Source organism: Paroedura picta, chromosome 2 (assembly GCF_049243985.1).
Source record: "Paroedura picta isolate Pp20150507F chromosome 2, Ppicta_v3.0, whole genome shotgun sequence".
In the NCBI taxonomy this organism is placed as follows: Eukaryota; Metazoa; Chordata; class Lepidosauria; order Squamata; family Gekkonidae; genus Paroedura; species Paroedura picta.
The window spans coordinates 117,734,076-117,754,643 of record NC_135370.1 but is presented as its reverse complement, the minus strand read 5'-3'; the positions used below and the strand labels follow the sequence as shown (position 1 = coordinate 117,754,643).

The 20,568-nt window shown below is 40.9% G+C and overlaps 1 protein-coding gene across 10 annotated transcripts in view; it reads left to right on the top strand.

Annotated features, from left to right (window-relative positions):
• The window catches only part of LRRC4C (leucine rich repeat containing 4C), a 1,070,267-nt gene that overhangs the window by 839,947 nt on the left and 209,752 nt on the right, over window positions 1–20,568 (top strand). For 9 of the 10 annotated variants that reach the window (XM_077322206.1, XM_077322213.1, XM_077322209.1 and 6 more), the window contains one exon: window positions 5,828–5,915. The gene's annotated coding sequence lies outside the window, so the exon portion shown is untranslated. Of the gene's footprint in view, window positions 1–5,561; window positions 5,687–5,827; window positions 5,916–20,568 lie in introns of all 10 variants that reach the window. The other variant, XM_077322205.1, reaches the window with a different exon arrangement.

Here is a 20,568-nt window from a genome sequence, read left to right as displayed (position 1 = left end):
CTCAACAGTGAGCCCATCTTAAAGAAAAGGATGCTGTTATTTATGTCTATGCTTGAGGGAAGAAACCAAAACATGAACCTGTGTTGGCTCTCAACGTCAACATAAATTGGACTTCATGCAGAGAAATTGTGTAAAATGTTTTCTTTCTTTTATTCTGATAAACCTTGTGAAAGACAGAGTTTCAAAGGGGGGTCTCTGTTTCTAATTCTTCTTCAGACAAGGTCTAATGTTTTGAGTTGCTCCACAAAAGCGATATGCAGCCTTAGGAGTCTTACTTGCCACAGCATGCACCAGTTCTCCAGTATGCTTGAGGGGAGACAGATGGAGTGTAACTACAAGGTCTCAGTTAATTGCTCCCAGCATTCCACAATTGAGAAAGGTACATTTGCACATATCCAATTCTGATATACTTATTTCCTTTATTATGTTTCACACCAGAATTAACCTCCCCTCCAATGCTGTCCCCAACCCCTGGTCCAGTACTGGTCCGTAGATCAATTGGTATCCTCCTCCCCAGCTGCTGCCTCGGGGGCTGCCCTGCCACTCTGCCGCCGGCTCACCTTTGGTGCTCTCCAGTGGCCACCATGGCTGGGGCTCCCCCTCGTCATGGCACTGCGCAGCTGCTGCTGGCAGCGCCCCTCCAGTGGGCAGCAGGAAGTCATGGGTGCTGGTGGGAAAGCAAGCCGAGCAGGGGCTCATGCGATGGTGGTGATGTCCCTTGGCAAAAGACTACCCTCCCCAGGCCTCAGTAAAATTGTCAAGCATTGACCGGTCCCCAGTGATAAAAAGGTTGGGGACCACTAATATAAAGAAACAAGGAATGCCTCCAAACATGTTTCTCTTTATCTGAATATATCCCTGCTTTTCCATTTTGAAATGTTCTAAATGCATTGGGAAATATTCCCTGGAACTATTATTGCCCCAGGAAACATACCTGCCTGACCTGCCTTCTGTCTGGTTAGCTCCACTCTGACTCTAATGGATTTTGTCCCATCCTGCAGATTTCAAGCAGCAGAAAAGAAATATTGTCTAATTCACTACCAGATAAAATGAAATCCATGCCTCTAGTTTCTTACAAAGCATAATCCCTACATTTACACCTAACAGATCATTCTTGTCTTAATGAGTAGGATTTGAGGCCCTTTCATACCTTGAGGGATTTAAGCTTCCTTTCCTTTCTCTGAACACATAAATGGGAACACTGTAGCCAAGGCACACAGTGCTACAGAACAAGCAGTTCGGCTGTTAATCACTGAGGTCAGAAAGTACAAAGGTACATGTGGCTGGAAAGTTTCTCATGCAGGTAAAGGTGTATGTATATGTATGTTTGGAATCTGACCTTCTTTCCATCCTGAAATAGTTCCAGGCTCTTTGAATTAAATTTGCCATATCAAAGGCAAAGTTCCTCTATAGTCCTGACATGTCAAGTCATTTTGCTCCCCATCAGTCGTAAAACTACTGAATTATAATCCCTTTTTGTATTGACTTCCTCGGCCTGACATAATGACAACTTGCTGTTTTGAATATATTCAAAGGAACTTCTATTTTGACAGGAAGAAGTGGGAAAGGGGAAACCAACCACCACTAAATTCCTAGTATCATAAGGGTTAGTAAGAAGAGGCTGACAATTATTTTGAAATATTCAAGCATTCTCAAATGTTGGGGCATGGTACAGTCAGGCAGCGGGTTGTTCTGAGAGCTGTAATTCCACTTCCATGTTGTATGACTGCATTTCAAAACATGACTCACATCAATTCCTTCTCTCATTCACTGGATGGAGCTAGGGTTGTCATATTCAAGTTAGGAAATTCTTGGAGATTTGAGGGCCAATCTTAGAGGCAGATTTAGGGGAGGAAAGAGGAGGGAGCAAAGTGGATTATAATGCATATATCTACCCTACAAAGCAGCAATTTTCTCCAAGGGAACTGATATCTGCAATCTGGAGATCATATGTAATTCCAGAAAATCTCCAGGCCCTATATGGAGGCTGGCAAAACAAGGGGGAAGGTGAAGGCCTGATTTCTAGAATGACCGCAATAACAAAATATGAGGCCTCAATGACCTGATGCACACTAGTGATGCAATTTTCTCAGATCTCTGTGTAGACCAAACATTACAAAACTTAATTTGTATTCACAATTCTTGAAATACATTTTACAAAGGTCCCTCCTAGCAGTCTGTGGAGGGAGAGGGGACTTGCCAGGAGGTAGGAAGAAGGCCCATGTTATCATGGCGGTGATGTGATGATGCCACTGCTGGTGACAGCAGCCTATGCCTCCCTCCCTTGCCAGTAAGACCCCTGCCACTCAGCTGATCAATGATGTAGGAAGCACCTGGGCATAGATTTCTTGGCCCCAGTGGGGAGCTGGCAACTCTGTTGGGAGAGCCTGAGGCACATCCAGGGTCAAGGCTTGTCCAACCCAGAGCTTGGTCCATCACAGATTTCAGTGCATAACATATGTTTATCTGTTATCTGTGTTCATTAACCCCCTGACACTAAGTAATACCACCCATCGATAAAATTAGGTGCCACACATTATAACACAATATAGACCCTCACTGAGACTCAGAACATGGTAGCTTTCTCAAATGTGGATATGACTTGGGACCATCAGGCTTTTCCACTCTTCCTACCTACTAGAATCATAGAATCATAGAATCATAGAGTTGGAAGGGGCCATACAGGTCATCAAGTCCAACCCCCTGCTCTATGCAGGATCAGCCCTAAGCATCCTAAAGCATCCAAGAAAAGTGTGTATCCAACCTTTGCTTGAAGACTGCCAGTGAGGGGGAGCTCACCACCTCATTAGGCAGCCTATTCCACTGCTGAACTACTCTGACTGTGAATTTTTTCCCCCTCATATCAAGCCTATATCGTTGTACTAAATATGACTCCTTTGTGTCAGGCAGGATCCAACTGTCCTATGAGCAGGTACATCTGTTGCAAAAGCTCAGATTTGGCTAGTTGGTAAAAAAGGAGCCACTTTGGTGTAGTGGTTAGGAGTGAGGACTTCTAATCTGGCATGCCAGGTTCGATTCTCCACATGCAACCAGCTGGGTGACCTTGGGCTCGCCACGGCACTGATAAAGCTATTCTGACCGAGCAGTGATATCAGGGCTCTCTCAGCCTCACCCACTCCACAGGGTGTCTGTTGTGGGGAGAGGAAAGGGAAGGTGACTGTAAGCCGCTTTGAGCCTCCTTCAGGTAGGGGAAAGTGGCATATAAGAACCAACTCTTCTTCTTCTCCTTCTCCTTCTCCTTCTCCTTCTCCTTCTCCTTCTCCTTCTCCTTCTCCTTCTCCTTCTCCTTCTCCTTCTCCTTCTCCTTCTCCTTCTCCTTCTCCTTCTCCTTCTCCTTCTCCTTCTCCTTCTTCTTCTTCAGTTGTCAAATGCAAACACTATTGCCTACCACTGCCATTCTTATTTGCTGGGGAGACCATCTGAAGGTTAACATGGAAAACAGGCATGGTACAGTTTCCTCTGTTTTTTTTATCCCAAATGAGAATGGTAGCAGGCATAGAAGAATGGCTATAGTAGTCTCAGCCTGTCCTGCCCATGTCTTTCTCAGATGGAGACATAGTGTATAGTTATACCACTTAGCCTAACTAAAGATAAAGGTAAAGGTATCCCCTGTGCAAGCACCCGGTCATGTCTGACCCTTGGGGTGACGCCCTCTAGCGTTTTCATGGCAGACTCAATACGGGGTGGTTTGCCAGTGCCTTCCCCAATCATTACCGTTTACCCCCCAGCAAGCTGGGTACTCATTTTACCAACCTCGGAAGGATGGAAGGCTGAGTCAACCTTGAGCCGGCTGCTGGGATTGAACTCCCAGCCTCATGGGCAAAGCTTTCAGATGACTGCCTTACCGCTCTGCACCACGAGAGGCTCATGCCTTAGCCTAACTACTAAGCCTCAACTCATATGGGAGTTGACATGAGTAATATATGTTGGAATCTGATCCTTCAGTCTCAGTGCACATGCATAAAACATAAATTGTGTGTATATATGGCTTCAGATCAACATACTTGAAGGACCACTTACTGCTTTATGAATCCTCCTCACCAAAGACTCTGTTTTGAGTGTCCTGGGGTGGCAATTCAGGAGAGGGCCTCTTGGTCTTGGCACTAAAGATCCGGAACTCTCTTCCAAGGAATATTGGTCTGTTTCTTGTTGCCACCTTCTGTCATTATGTGTTTTGTCTGGCATTCCCTCAGTTATCCATCTTAACCAATGTTTTAATTGTAGTTTTAATGTCTTCGTGTATGTATTTAATCTCTGTTTTAAATATGTTGTAATGATGTGTGTTTGAGGGTGACTTTAATGGTTTTCAAATGTGATTTTATTGTGAATGTTTTAAATTGTTAGCCACCATTGCAGGCATTGTTAAGGCTGAAAAGCAGGATATAAATGTTGTGTGTGTGTGTGTGTGTGTATCACAAAATTTATCTTGCCTTTATATAAACTGAAGTTGCCCCTTGCAATTTTGGTTTCTGCTCAGACATTTTTTGGCTGATGTTTTTAATTTTAGGGCATTTTGTTTTCTTGGCAATACTGGACATAATTCATAGATTAGATTAGTTTGGGGGGGGCATCCAGGTATTGAATCCAGAGACCATATACATTTTGGATTGAACTGAGGACGTCCATTCATCATCTCACCTTGAATTTGTTTTTGAAGAGTTAGCAGCGCTGCATATATTATTTTGAATCCATATGTGGATGGGATTTTGATGTTTAGAACAGTGCCTTGAATAAACTTCTTAATCAGAGTCTAGTCTAGTGACAATAGTGGTGCCATCTGAAAGAGATGGAAATGTGTCTTGCAGAATGGTGTGTGACCATCACCTAAACAGAAATATATATATACACAAAATAAGAACATCTAGATTAAAATATATTTTGTCTTCAGATAATACTTAGAGCTTTCAAGAAACTTGTTGTAGATTCTAGGCCTAGATCATATGTTTCACAGATACCTAAAAGCTGGCAGGAAACTGAGACTAAAATATGTTCCTTCTCCTACCTACTGACTATCAAAGACATGTGACATCTGTCACTTTCCACCTATCTCACTCCCCTGCTGCCAGATGCTATGTTACATTGTTTGGGTGTGTACATTGTCAGTGGCATACTTTTTGAGGATTAACAAATCCATTTTCATTTCATTTTGACACACTGAAATCAATTGGACTTGATTGTTTTATGCAGATGGCATCATGGGATCATTTCAACACTTCCCTAAAAATTTGCTCACCATTTTCTCTAACAGTTTCCAAAAGTGGTATGAAGGACAGAGGTAGAACATTATCATGAGGATGTTCTGAAACAAACATATCTGATTATTGGTGATAAGGCATTAAAAAGAGGCATTAGAATTGACCTTCAGTGACATTCTCTAAAGACAAAACTATTTTCTTTGACTTTTTCTAATATCCCATGCAGACTGCTAATGAAAATCATAGTCCAATATCATACTTTTAGTTGAAAAACATATCGTTTACTTTGTTTTAAAAGCATGAGGTAATTTGAACAGTTTCCTGATATGTCTGTTTTCCTTTCAGTTTTGCAAGCTGAACATATAAAGCTGCCTTATATCATGGATCCAGGATAATGTGTGATAGTTGGTAGCAACTTTCAAGGACCTTGCAGCAGTTAAGGGCCTTTCTGGCCTCCTGTTACCTGAGATGTCAGTAGTTATTAATTATTATTAATATTGACTTCATTTATTGTCCATCTTTCTCACTGAGATCCAAGATGGCTTACAAATATGATTTAAAAATTAATTAAAAAGTAAAAATGTGTTCTGTCACCATGTGTCTTTTTGTAGGTACCCATGGCATCTTCATCATCAACTGTCCAACTACTTCTCATGCAGCCCTTCCGTCCATTGCAAATATCAGACATGATTTCATAAGGTAAGATTTATCTAAGTGGAAAACATTTTTCAGCCATTAGATGAGTGTATAAAGGTGTAAGACCTGTTTCCATTAATCTGGGTTAGCCAGGAAACACTGATGCCCCACAAATGGATATCAGCCATTTTAAGGGTATATCAGCCCATTTCAGATTGTTGTCTATAGATTTCCAGGAATGGCTGGTTCTTTTGGAAATGATATGTGTTTTGCTACTTGTATTGTATTGCAGTTGCCTTTTTCTTTTCATAAAATCCAATAATGTAAATTTTGTATTTGTCATATCACTTAGGTCTTTACGGTACATGTGAATGAATCTATTGCATTTTTATCACATCCTTCCTCCAAGAAATCAGCACATTTTCATGATCATTTGATCATTACAGTAGCTGTGTGGAGTAGATTAGACTAAGGGATACTGAATGAGCTAAGTTATTAATGGTAGGTTTAATTCCAGTCCAAGGCTATAACCCACTGCAATGTATTCACAGCTCCTATAGCTATCTTATCTGAACTTAATGGGGTGGGGAGTGAATGTACTGGTTATAAATGGACATATGAATTGAAATACGATGTTTAGGAAAATGTTTAAAGAACAACCCCCTCCCCCTAAAAAGTGAGGTTGCTGGATCGAGGAAGAAGTGAGTGTGAAACTGAAAAACAGATGGATCTACCATGATGTTATCTAGCTTAATCATGTCAAGTTGACAACCAAGGGAAAAGGGTAAAGATGTTTCACAGCAGGACATCTTTGTGTTACAGAGAATAGTACAGTTGGAAGAGCAAAGGCTACAGGTATTTTTTCCCCAAGTTGGGTTTTAAGGGTAGACAGATAAGTGAAGACAGTGGAAGACAACACTATGGAGCTTACTGGATTTGGGCAATGATCTATAGAATAAAAGCAAATATATTTTAAAAGTTGTATTCTAGACATGATTTCACTTTGTAGCTGATGGACACCTAGTATATTTCTTAAACTGGGGTTATCAGTTTTAGATATCAGTTGGAGGTGTAATCAGCCCAAATCTAATTTGTTACACATGTTATAGGTATATCTAACTTGTATATCTATATTGTTTAGACAGCTTTAAAAATTAATTTTACCCCCAAATGTTAACTGTATCTTACTACAGTATTGGGGTATATTTGCTCTTCCTGGAACCACTCAAAAGGACAAATGCTCAGGAACTTATATAGTGGAATAGGCATCTCCTCAGATGAGAACCACCAATCTAGCCATCTTCCATCCCCCTTATGTGTGTTTGTTGGTGTGTTTAATTCTCTGTGAGGGGGGGGGCTTGTTTTATAAGGGGGAAAGGAGCCTGCCATTTGGGGAGAGAGCAGGGCAGTTGCTGTTGCTACATAGAAACACAATAAACAATATATTTTTTTAAGAAGGCAGATGTCTCGGGAACTGCTTCGGTGGGGGTGGGAAGATGTATGTGGAATAGACATGGGCCAATGACAATGGACAAAATGGCAGTGTGGCAGGAAACATTTGAATATGGAATATCCTCACTAGGAAAAAGTGAGTCAAGATCCAAAGGGAACTTTGCTGTAAGAGACCAACTATGAGATGAGGTAAGGGGACTTGAGAGTCAAATCTATTTCTGAGAAAACAGATTTTTGTGTAAACTTTTGTAATCTGCAGTTCATTAAGAACACTGATATGGGGATTTGCAGTACTGAGCAAATGGTTAAACTTGTTTCATCAGGTACAAAATCCAGTATATTAAGCATATTTATTTTATGTTTATTGTTTTTGACTATGGATTTTGACTCACAAAAGCATATACCCTGGAATTTTTTGTTGATCTTTAATAAGTTGTTGTTGGTGGAAAGTGTTGTCAAGTCACAGCTGACCTATGGTGACCCCACTGGGTTTTCAAGACAAGAGACATCAGGGGTCGTCCATCCAAATATTTGCCAGAGCTAACCCTGCTTAGCTTCCAGGATCTGACAATATTGATCTAGCCTGGACAATTGAGGTCAAGTTTTAAGATGTTACTGAAAGATAACATCTTGACCTGGTTTAAAGATAATTGTGAAAACTCATAGAGCGGTTTAGGTCACCCCTATGGATCTTCAGCAAATACCTTCTTCTTTACCCTGACATTTGGTTGACCAACATTCCCCCTCTTTCACCTTCATAATTTATTTTTAGAGTTGCTGGTCTATGTTGATTTTACTTTTTAGCTTTATAGAGCTTTTAACATTTTAAAGATAATGTAGCCCCTATATTTATCTTTTAATGCTGGTGTTTGTTGTCTATTTAACTATGTAAATCACTTTGAGTAACACAGAGTAAGAATGTAATGCTTTGTTTTAAAAATAGCTTTAAAAGATAACATAAGCATGCTGCTAGAATTGTTGGTAGCACTGTACAGTTCAAATATGGAAGTATTCTGAATTCTGATTATATCTGATTCCAAATTTCATAATTTCCCAAAAGAATTCTAGATATTTTCAATAATTCTGGATATTTGGCATCCCACTAGCTCCTATAAAAAGTAGGGTGGGCTTCCTTGGAAATGAAAGCGAAATGTTTTCCTCAGGCAGCCTGGTAGCGAGTGGGGTGGGGAATATATGCTGATTGGTGTTGCCATGGTTTTACCAAAGGACTGAGGAGAGAGAAATGTTTGCTACTGATGTCTGTCTGTGTTTATGGAATCCTAAATCAGGCACAGACAATCGAAAGCTACATTGTGCAGTACCCTGGGGAGACAGCATAAACATTACCTAAACAAAGAGGCAATTTTTACATTGGTCCTCCCCAACTAAAAGGTAGCATAGTGAATTTATAGTTCTTCTGATGGTCCTTAGCATTTTCTCTTGATGGTGTGCCCACTGCTGTTTGAATAGGCTGCCTAAGGAGGTGGTGAGCTCCCCCTCACTGGCAGTCTTCAAACAAAGGTTAGATACATACTTTTCTTGGATGCTTTAGGATGTTCTGGGCTGATCCTGCATTGAGCAGGGGGTTGGACTAGATGGCCTGTGTGGCCCCTTCCAACTCTATGATTCTGTGATTCTATGATTCTAAGATGTCAGCTGTCCTACTTTCTCTACTCCACTTGGACTCTATAAATATTGATGGAACCAAATGTGTATTTTTCTCTGTGGAAGAATGCCAGAGGGTAAGAAAAGACACCCATTGAAAAGTATCTCTCATGTTTTCTGCCGGGATACATTAAAATAAATTCAGAATTGTAGCCTAGGAGTGCTACAATTCAGAACTGATTTTAGATTTGGGTGACAGTTGACCCATAGGATTGCCAAAAGTCAAGCATGACTGAATGGCTAGCATCATAGTCCTTGCTATGTTTAATATGTTGGTCTGTGCAAGGAGCTATTCATGATGTTGTTTCTTGTTTCTGTGCTGGCACTCAATGAGAATGGAGTGTGTGCCAAATATTGCAGTTCAAAAGAGACACCATTTTATTTGTTCACATCTTATACAAGTAGAAAAAGAGAAGACTCCGAAATACATTACATGCTGAGAAAACACTAATATTTTTTCTTCCTCATGTCTGAGCTTCTGAAAAAAAATTGCCAAATGGAGTTTTGTCAGCTCTCCTGAAACTGTTACCACCTTTGGGGCTTAGAATAAGAGGAAGGAAGTTCAAGCCTAGAGGGTAATTTATTTCAAAACCTATAAGCACCTGAAAATAGAGGCCTGAAATGAAAGAGCCTTTAAAACTACTGTGAAACGGTACCAACTTTCATCTGTGAATACTTGAAAAGAGTACAGAAAACTGCACCTACAGCATATGTGGAAGGAAATGTTATTATCTAGTTGTGCCATGAACCTTTTGCTCTTGATAGGGTTCTTCTGTAGCTCTGTCAGGTTCCCCAGATACATATTCACACTTTTTTCTTGTCTCCCTCTGTTTATTTCTCTTTCTATGTGGTTTAGTTCATTCAAAAAAACATATGAAGTGGCAAAACAGCTGAGGTAGAATGCCAGGTTGAATGTTCCTCAATATAAACATTACCTTATGTTCAAAATTAGTATGCTAGGAACATAGAAATGGCTGAGGGCTACTGTGCACTTCTGGAGAAAAATTGCCACTGCCTCCTACCTCACATTCAGAAACAATAGAGAGAAGCAAAAAGGAGGGAAGGAAACAAGTCATCATCACTGATTCATAATAGGAAAAAGAAGAAGATTCCATCGGAGATCATAACTGTACCATTATTTATTTATTTATTTATTTAGATTTCTATACCGCCCATTTCTTTGCAGCTCTGGGCAGTTTACATTTCAGTTTACTTCTCATACTATCCAGAGTTGTTCAGGTCTGGGAAGTCGTGTACCTGCAATTCTCATCCCCTTTCAAGCAGCCCTGGTAGGAAGAGCCATCAAGTTGCATCTTTTGTAGCCAGCTTGTAGAGTTTTCAAGGCAAGAGATGTTCAGAGGTGATTTGTCTTTGCCCACCTCTACATAGTGACCTTGAAATTACATGGAGATGTCCCATCCAAATACTAACCAGGGTTTACCTTTCATAGCTTCAATGTTTCTGATGAGATTAGACTAGCCTGTGGAATTCAGATCAGGGCTCAGCAGCTTATACAGAACAATCTAACTTCCAAAGAATTCAGGTAATTGAAAAATGTACAGGGAGAAGTCTTATGTACAGGAGAACCATTACACCAAAAGCCAGCTTAGTGTAGTCCTTCAGAACAGTGACTTCCATTCTGGAGAACTGGATTTGATTCCTCACTCCTCCACATGCAGTCAGCTGGGTGGCCTTGGTTCAGTCATAATTCCCTCAGAGCTCCCTCAGCCTCATCTACCTTATAAGGTGTCCGTTATAGGCCACTTTGAGACTCCTTTGGGTAGTGAAAAGTGGGGTACAAATAAACAGCTCTTCTTGTTTTATTTTATGTATCAACAACATTTATGCTGGTACTGCCGAAATGTATTTATTTTGTTCTTTGAACTTTTATACCACCATTCCAGGGGTCGCCAGCTCATGGGGGCTCACAACATTCAAGAATACAATAAAGTTAAAAATACATTAAAATGACCCAGAAAATCACCCAAGAGCAACATCATATAAAAAATAATAGCAGCAGTATAATAGTTAACCAAGCTATGATCTCCCAGTAGTATGAGGCATCCAGATTTCAAGGTTTTGGTTTCAAGATTTCAACTCCAGAACTCAAATGAAAGGGAACAACCCAATTTTAATTAGCTACATAGCTTCACAAAGTAATGGCCACTAGGATGTTTAGTGGATTTTTTAAAAAGTAGGGCATTTGGTATAAGGTTAATTGTTCTGGTAGGTTTTACTATTTTAACCTGTGCCGTAATAAAAAACAAAAACAAAAATTGCTGAAGGATCACTAGCTTGTTTGTGTCCATACAATCTCTTTTTGCACCGTTAGCCACCTCCAAGTATAAAGGGGATTGTGCAAGTTATAAATATTGTAACTAAATAATTCCATAAAAGTGAAAAAATACAACCGTGTTTCTAAATCCTTTATCTACACTCAGAAACAATATATGCTGTTGTTTTTAATGCAAAAACTGCTATTTCTATGCCCATGAGATCCAAACAAGAAATCTTTCTGTTATTATGTGGATATTTTTGTGCCTGTTTGCAGCCATTGTTTTCCTGACCTGCTATTTTGACACTTTTGTTTTTTACTTGAAAGGACTTTGCCCACACTTTTCTGTCAGTGTGACAGCTATGAGTACATGCTTGGGCATCTTAAAAATATCTTTAGTTTGAACCTTCTTGCTCAGCAATGTATCAATATACATAACTCCCTGTGGGGCACATAGGCTGCAACCATGCCAGTGTCCCAAGCAACAGAACACAAGATATCATAGGGTGATGATGGGGACAGTTGGGCTGGATGGGAGCCTCTTTTAAAAACCATTTAATGAATGCTGATGTACTGTGCTTCCAAAAAAACGACACCTACATATTTCCCTTGTACTGTTTCCCCCAGAATTATATAGTGTTTTTCAGCTAAGGGAATTCCCATTCATCAATAACTGACGATAATTCCAGAGTTCCTTGGGAACCATCCTAGCATACTTTCCAGTTTCCCCAAATTAATGTTGTTCATCCCCATGCATTCTTTAACACATTGCTGAATTAGTGGGTTATTCTTGACCAAGCATTTCTGTTGGGTTTATTCGATAGACCTTTCATAGGACTGATTCAGTTTTTATTACACTAACCATAGTTAAGTTATCATCTCAACTGTTAGTTTGGATATTTCAAACAAAGATCTGAAGCCAGAATATAAAACTGAATAATTATTATTATTAGTTACCTTAAACTCTGTAACAGCTTTGATTGCCAGTTGTGACCCTAGAGAGCAGAATCTCAACAGGGTGATCCATGTACAGATCATATCCAGGTTACGGCAATATGCCAAGTGATGTAGGAACTACAGCTGGCACAAAGTTTTGGGGTAAGCTGGTTCCAGTTACAAAGAACACATCAAAGACCATGTATTAGTTAGAAGGTTGGACTAGGTCAGGGATTCCCAGCAAGAGGTCCACAGATCCCAAGGGTACATGGGAGCTCCAAAGACAGTCCATGGTCTTTCCCCTCCTGCCTTAATGGACTTGGCCACAAGGTAGGGAACCAGCCGCTTCCATTGCTCTCTGTCTTCCCTTTCCAAGTGTGAGTTCTCTTGTGGTTTCTACACTTAGGAGAGGGAAGAGCCTGGACAACTCCTGCTTGTAACTACCTTCTATCTCCCCCCATCCTCCTCAAGCCTGCCTAATAACACTCATGCTCCTTAGACTAGGACATCCCTTTCCTGACTGAAAAGTCAATGAGTTCCTGTGGGCACGAAGGGAAGAGGGTGCTGGGCTCAGGTGAGGGAGTAAGAGAGACAAAGTAGTGGCAGCCCTCAGAATGAAGCTGGCCCATAATGGACATGCTGGCAGGGACTGCCTTCTTCTTTTCTCCCTCCCCCTCAGCATCACACATGGCCCAGCCTGGTGTCAAACAAAGTCTCAACTTCTGTTAGGTGGCAACACTGCAAAGGGAAGGAGGAAAGGAGCTTGGACACTCTGGCCTCCCTACCTCCTTCAGTCTTCCTTACTTCAACTCTGGCCATTGCTGCCTCAACCCAGAGGACTCCGTGTTGAAAAATCAAAGGGGTGGGTCAGTTATGGCATGGTATGGCAAGGTCTGAGCTGTTTTCTTTGCTCCTGTCTGTCTTTTCAGGTAGAACTGCTGTAGTACCAGTAAAGGCGTTGGAAGGGAACAAATGGTGGGTGAAGGGTGCAGGTAATGATATCACTTCCAGTGACATGTCATTTCTGAGGGGTGTGGCAGGGAGGCATGGGCCAGCATAAATCACTTCTGGAGCTCTTGAAGCCCAATAATTTATTTCCAGGGCTGCTCCATGGTCCAAAGTTTGAAGAAGGCTGGACTAGAATTATAGAATAACAGTGTTGGAAGGGACCTCCTGGGTCATCACAGGTCAAGGTCACCTGGTGAACTTCATGGCTCAAGTGAGTTTCAAGACACTATATCCCATTGGTTATTCTTTAATATGGCAGTGTTATTTGTCTCTTAACTACCGCAGTTGCCCTCAGTATGTAGTCCAAATGTAATATTATTACATGTCTTTATTTTCTATTTGACATGTTTTCAAATATTAATTTTGTCTTTCTTAGAAACATTTACAATTCTGTTCTCATTCATATTTCAGTTTTCACAAACCTAATATGTCATTCTTTTATGACTTGTCTTAGTACTTGCCGATCAGTCTTGAATTTGACATGGAACTTAAAAAAAAACCCTACTCTTCCTACAGGTTCATGTCTATATGTGAGGAGAAAACCCTTTTGTTGTAATTTCTTTACAATATTCTCCTCCTCATACTAACAAAACTTTTAAAAAATGAAATAAAGACTTTTCTTCTATTTTCTTTTCCTTGTGTAGGATTTTTTCTGCCTCCTTGTATCCGTATTTCTCCTACTTTGTATTAATTTTTATTCTTTCAGAATATATTCCATTAAGTATCTCCATTGCTGTCTGTATGTTTTCTGACGTGTTTGTATTGCTGCATTATTTTTCTCACTGGAAGCATATTTTGGATTTCCATTCATCATTAAGTTCCTACATTTTAAAAATTGTTATTAATTTATTCACCTAATTCAAATATATTATTTTAGAAAAATCTGCCACTGCCTTATATTTGTTCTTTTTATTATATATAAAATGTTTCTATCTTATTTCCTTTTATACTTCTGTAATCTTTATCTTCTTTAGAGTATATATTTCCCTGTTTGTTATGTCGGTTGTCTGTCTTGTATGTCAGTATTTCAATTTTCTCCCACATGTCTGCCTAGTCCCAATGAGTCCTCCCTCAAGGCCCAAACAGATTTCTAAAGAGTCCTGTCCTCTCCCTTTTTTTTGATAGAAATCAAGGGTAAAGACTGGAGGTCCTGGTATAATTGTCTATCAATAGCTCCTGAGCCCTTTCTTCAAGCTGCAGAAACCACGTCTGTCATTTTTGGAGTTTTAAATCAACTGGCATGGTGTGTATGGAATAGCCCATTACATACCATATGCCTGAGTGCACTAGATAGGAGAGCTGTTAATGCATAATATAATCATTTTAAACCTAGTTACGGCCTTATGATATGTCAGGATTAAGGGTTGGCACCTATTGGCAGATAGTGCATGCTCAGGAAAGTTAAAGCAAGGATAATGGAAGCACTGGACAAATATGGATTTTGGATGGACCTGCTCATAAAAAGCAGCCACAGTTTGTCTCATGTCCTCAGACATTTTTCTTGAGGGGTGCCAGAGCAGTAAACAGCATAGAGAAATAAAACCCAAATAATGGTTATGGGTTGAAGTTCGAAAAAACTTTGGCATGTTTAAAGATAAGCAGCCAAATAATTTTGAAGGAAATGAATTCTGTATTTCCTGGACTACATCCTGCCTCATTCTGTGAAGAAAGATTAGTTCTCTTTTGAAATAAAATCAAGAACATGAGTTAGAGGAGGTAAATCTCTTCCCATTCTTCTGGCCAGTGCTTTCAACCCTTTTCTTCTAGCACAGACATTGTCAAGTGTAGTATCTGTGAGGGCTGCTACCAATAAATGGTAGTCCATTGGTAAATTAATCCATTATTATAAATTCTGAAATTGCTACACTATTATTATTGTTGTTGTTGTTATTAAAGTTTTATACCACTGTTCCCTTAGGATCACAGCGGTTTACATGATAAAAATTACAATAAAACCCATAGTTAAAACCATTCAAACCAATTCACACTATCAATGTTAGGCAACAGGTGAGCACTAACTAACCCAACTAACCCCCCCCCAAACTAACCCCCCCAAACCCACTAACCCCCCAAACCACCCCACGTTAGCTGAGGGACATGAGTTTGCTAATATGGGAGTGAGGCAATCAGATCATTCAGATGAACCCAGGGAGCCTAGATCTAATGTCGGGACTGCCCACCCTGGCCTCAACCATATGCCTGGCAGAAGGGCTCTGTCTTGCAGGCCTTGCGGAAAGCTGTTAACACTGGTAGGGCCCTTAGCTCTTCTGGGAGCTCGTTCCACCAGGTTGGGGCCAGGGCCAAAAAAGCCCTGGCCCGAGTCGAGGTCAGGCAAACATCCCGAAGGCCCGGAACCACCAGTAGGTTTGCACCCACAGAGCAAAGGGCCCTGTGGAGGGCGTAAGCAACCAAGCGGACCCGTAGGTAGGCAGGACCCAAGCCGCGTGTAGCCTTAAAGGTTAAGACCAAAACCTTGAACTTGATCCAGAAACAAATTGGCAACCAGTGCAGATGTTGGAGTACCGGCTGAATGTGGGCCCTCCAAGGTGTTCTAGTGAGGACCCTAGTAGCCGCATTCTGTACCACTTTTAACTTCTGGGTCAAAGACAAGGGCAGGCCCGCATAGAGCGAGTTACAGTAGTCTAGTCTGGAGGAAACCGTTGCATGGATCACTGACCATAGCTCAAAGCTTCAACCATAACAAATGTTCACAGGGACCTACACTTCCTATCTACTCTCAGATTACTATTCATAAACCCTTTACAAATACATCACATCAAACTAACTGCTGATTATACCAGCAATGCCAATCTCTTATGTTGATATACTGCAGTCCCATGGTTTCATCTTATTTAAGAAAAACTGTTTTTTGCACCCCATTTTTTACTACCTGGAGGAGTCTCAAGCAGCTTACAATCACCATCTCCCCACAACAGACACTCTGTGAGGTATGTGGAGCTGAGAGAATTGTAATTAGCCCATGATCACCCAGCTGGCTGCAGATTAAATGTAAACCGCCCTGAGCCTCCGGAGAGGGCGGTATATAAATATAATAAAATAAATAAAATAAATGTGGTGGAGGAGTAGGGAATCAAATCTGGTTCTCTAGATTAGAGGGCACCACTCTTAACTACCACACCAAGCTGGCTGCCTTTTTAAAGACACTGCAGTGTTCTGTAAGTCTTGAAACCTTGCTGTTAGTCTCCAAATTGTCATGCAAATTGTTTGGAACTTTCTGATCTGAAACTGAGACAGACAGTACTTCATTACCTGTTCCAGGAATGTGTATATCACAAAACAATCTATTCAACACTAAACATTCTAGAGGAACCAAAATCCTTGAATGGACATCCACAATGTAGATCCTCCAGTGCAAGAAAACCCTGCAAGATCTATATCAAGAAATCATTAACTAGGAATATGATATGAAAGTCAAAGTCACCCAAGACCACTTTAGTGATGATGCAGTTCTCACAAATAATATGTTTCAATTCATATCTTCTCGCAAAGAAGTGTTGCATTAGTGGTTTATCCATAATTTAAAATGAGAATTTATTTATTTATTTGATTAAAACATTTTACCCACCTTTCCTTGTGGTACAAGGCAGCTTACGTTAACATTTTATAACCATTCCATTTGAAACAAAATAAAATGACAACTTCCAAATCTTTCATTCCTGATCCCCTGCCATTTAAACTCTACCTAAAGCCCTACCAAACAAGCAAACCTTACACAACACCACAAAAAAGGGGGCTAAGGTGGGGCTCCCCTCTTCTTCTCAACAAGGCATGGTTCCTGCAGCAGGAACCATAATTCAGTGGTTCAATGTGAGATGGGCATATGTGGTGGCATAGCAAACAGATGGCTACATCAACACCATATTTGGTGCACAAGGATATATGGAAGGACCTGGTCCTTCAGATGTGTCTTATACCTGGGATAGCATGTAAGCATTACAAGTGAGTATGAGTTCTGATATCATTATGCTATATATCTATTAAGCTCCAATTAAACTATTTGGCTGATGAGAGGTGATTAATGCATAATGCAATGACATCACATCATGGGGTTAATGGTAATAGATCCACTGGAGGGGAGTGGGGAAACTTGATACACAACAACCACACAGATATTAAAGCAGTATCCATGGAAATTCAATTCAACTCATACTTTCATCAAAAGGCTTTAGCCTTCAAAAGATGTCAAATGCCATTTATTAGCCTGGCAAGGCGGGGGGGGGGGGGGATCACCTATCTCTAAAATAAGGCTAGAGATAAAGAGTGACATGCCTTCAAAAGCAGGAAACTACAATGTTGGAGCAATTACCACCTACTGTTTGGGGGCCCTGTCTTTGCCACTACATGTGATGGTATTCTGAGCAAGAACTTATTGACAGGTCTTAAAACACATGTATAACTGCCTTTACTGTGTTCTGTCCTTATTCACAGGATACATTTCAGAAAGTTAAGTTTAAGTTCTTTCATGTGTAAATGGAGATTTTCATTCTGCTGTAAATATCCTTTGCATGCCTAGCAATAAACAAAGCATTTCAAATAAATACACATTGTGCTTTGGCCATTTAAAAAACCCTACATATATTAATTAGATTTTGTGAAATTTAGTTTATTAAGCAGTTTTAACCAGTCTTTGTAGATAAGATGGCTGGACATCTTCAAGCACTCCTGAATGAAATAGATTGCATCCTTTCCAATATGTTTTCAGGGTTGTTATGGGACTGAAACAGCCTTGGTCACTGTACCATGTCGTGGAACAGAGGGAGTACAACTGTATGATTTGCTTGGGTATTTCAGAGACTTTTTGATAGCATCAATCATGTCTGGAGTGTCTTTTCAGAATGTGACTGGAAGGTCTTTTTAGTAAAAGTACTGCTCCTATTTGGAAGGCAGATTTCAGAAAGTGGTCCTGGGGGAGTTCTGTTCAGTCCCTTGGCTTCATATGCTTTTCAAAATGAACATGAAATTGCTAATTTTGTCCAGACATTTGGACTATGTTGTCAACCATGTGCAGAGGATACTCACTTCTACTTCACAGTTCTATAGAAGCATCCTCTTTTTAAAGTGGGGAACTGGGGAAGAATGTGTTTGGCAGGAACCTGGGGAGATTCATCAGGAGAGCTTTAAACTAAAGCCACTAGGGGAAGGAGACGATCAACATAGGGAGTGTATGGAAGGAAAACGATTGGAGGCAGCCCAACCAGCAAGGCCAGCTCATAGGGAACCAAAAGTAAAAGGATTCAGATGTCTTTATACTAACGCCCGAAGCATGGGCAATAAAAAGGAAGAGCTGGAACTTCTCATGCTGATGGAAAGGTATGATCTAGTAGGCATCACAGAAACTTGGTGGAATGATTCTCATGACTGGAATGTAATGGTGGATGGATATGAACTGTTCAGAAAAAACAGAATAGATCGAAGAGGTGGAGGAGTGGCACTGTATGTGAGGAAAGGGCTTACCTGTCAGGAAATTCTAGTGAAGGAGAGCATATCTACAGTGGAAAGCATCTGGGTGAAAATAAGCAAGGGGAAAACAAACAGTGTGGTGGTTGGTGTCTGCTAGCGACCGCCTGACCAACAAGAGGATGTGGATGCTGCACTTTGTGAGCAGCTTGAGAAAATATCCAAGCGGCAGGACCTTGTCATTATGGGTGACTTCAATTTCCCAGATATGTGCTAGGAAACAAACTCTGCGAAGCGTCCTCAGTCATGCAACTTTCTGACCTGCCTGGCTAACAATTTCATTTATCAAATGGTAGATGAACCCACAAGAGGTTCAGCCATACTGGACTTAATACTGACCAACAGGCAAGAGTTGGTGGATGAGGTGAAGGAGGTGGGGACCCTAGGGGGAAGTGACCATGTCCTCATAGAATTCCTTTTGAGATGGGTAGCCAAGGAAGCTTGTAGCCAGACGCGGATGTTGGATTTTCGTAGGGCAAACTTTAATAAACTCAGAGACATGATGAGTGTCATACCATGGACAAGAATGCTGGAAGGGAAGGGAGCATGTGAAGGGTGGGTGCTACTCAAACAGGAGCTATTGCATGCTCAATCAATGACTATCCCAGAAAGACGAAAACACTGCAGGAGCTCTAAGAAGCCTATTTGGATGAACCGAGAATTTCAAGAGGAACTAAGAAAGAAAAGGAAAATGTTCAGGAAATGGAGGGAAGGACAGAGCTCTAAAGAAGAGTACCTACAGGTTACTAGGCACTGTAGATCAATCATAAGAAAGGCCAAAGCTGAGAGCGAGCTAAGATTGACCAGGGAAGCCCATTGTAACAAGAAAAGATTTTTCAGTTATGTGAGGAGCAAACGTAAAGTAAAGGAGGCAATAGGCCCACTGTTCGGTGCATATAGACAAACTCTAACGGAAGATGCAGAGAAAGCAGAAAGGCTTAGTGCCTATTTTACATCTGTTTTTTTCCAAAGGTCAAAGTGTTTAGGCACATCTAGAGATGGCCATAGCCAAAGGACAGTGTCTGGGTGGCAGGTTAACATGGATAGAGAGGTTGTCGAGAGGCATTTAGCTGCACTGGATGAGTTCAAATCCCCTGGTCCGGATGAAATGTACCCAAGAGTACTCAAAGAATTTTCCAGAGAACTTGCACAGGCCTTGTCCATCATCTTCGGAACCTCTTTAAGGACTGGAGATGTCCCGGAGGACTGGAAGAGAGCAAATGTTATTCCGATCTTCAAAAAAGGGAGGAAGGATGACCCGGGAAACTACAGACCAGTGAGTCTGACCTCTGTTGTGGGGAAGATAATGGAGCAGATATTAAAAGGAGCAATCTGCAAACATCTGGAGGACAATCTGGTGATCCAAGGAAGTCAGCATGGATTTGTCTCCAACAGGTCCTGCCAGACCAACCTGGCTTCCTTTTTTGACCAAGTAACAGGTTTGCTGAATCGGGGAAATTCGGTTGATGTCATTTACTTGGATTTTAGTAAAGCTTTTGACAAGGTTCCCCATGATGTTCTGATGGATAAATTGAAGGACTGCAATCTGGATTTTCAGATAGTCAGGTGGATAGGGAATTGGTTAGAGAACCGCACTCAAAGAGTTGTTGTCAATGGTGTTTCATCAGACTGGAGAGAGGTGAGTAGCAGGGTACCTCAGGGCTCGGTGCTTGGCCCGGTACTTTTTAACATATTTATTAATGATCTAGATGAGGGGGTGGAGGGACTACTCATCAAGTTTGCAGATGACACCAAATTGGGAGGACTGGCAAATACTCCCAAAGATAGAGACAGAGTTCAACAAGATCTGAACACAATGGAAAAATGGGCAAATGAAAACAAGATGCAATTTAATAAAGATAAGTGTAAAGTTCTGCATCTGGGTCAGAAAAATGAAAAGCA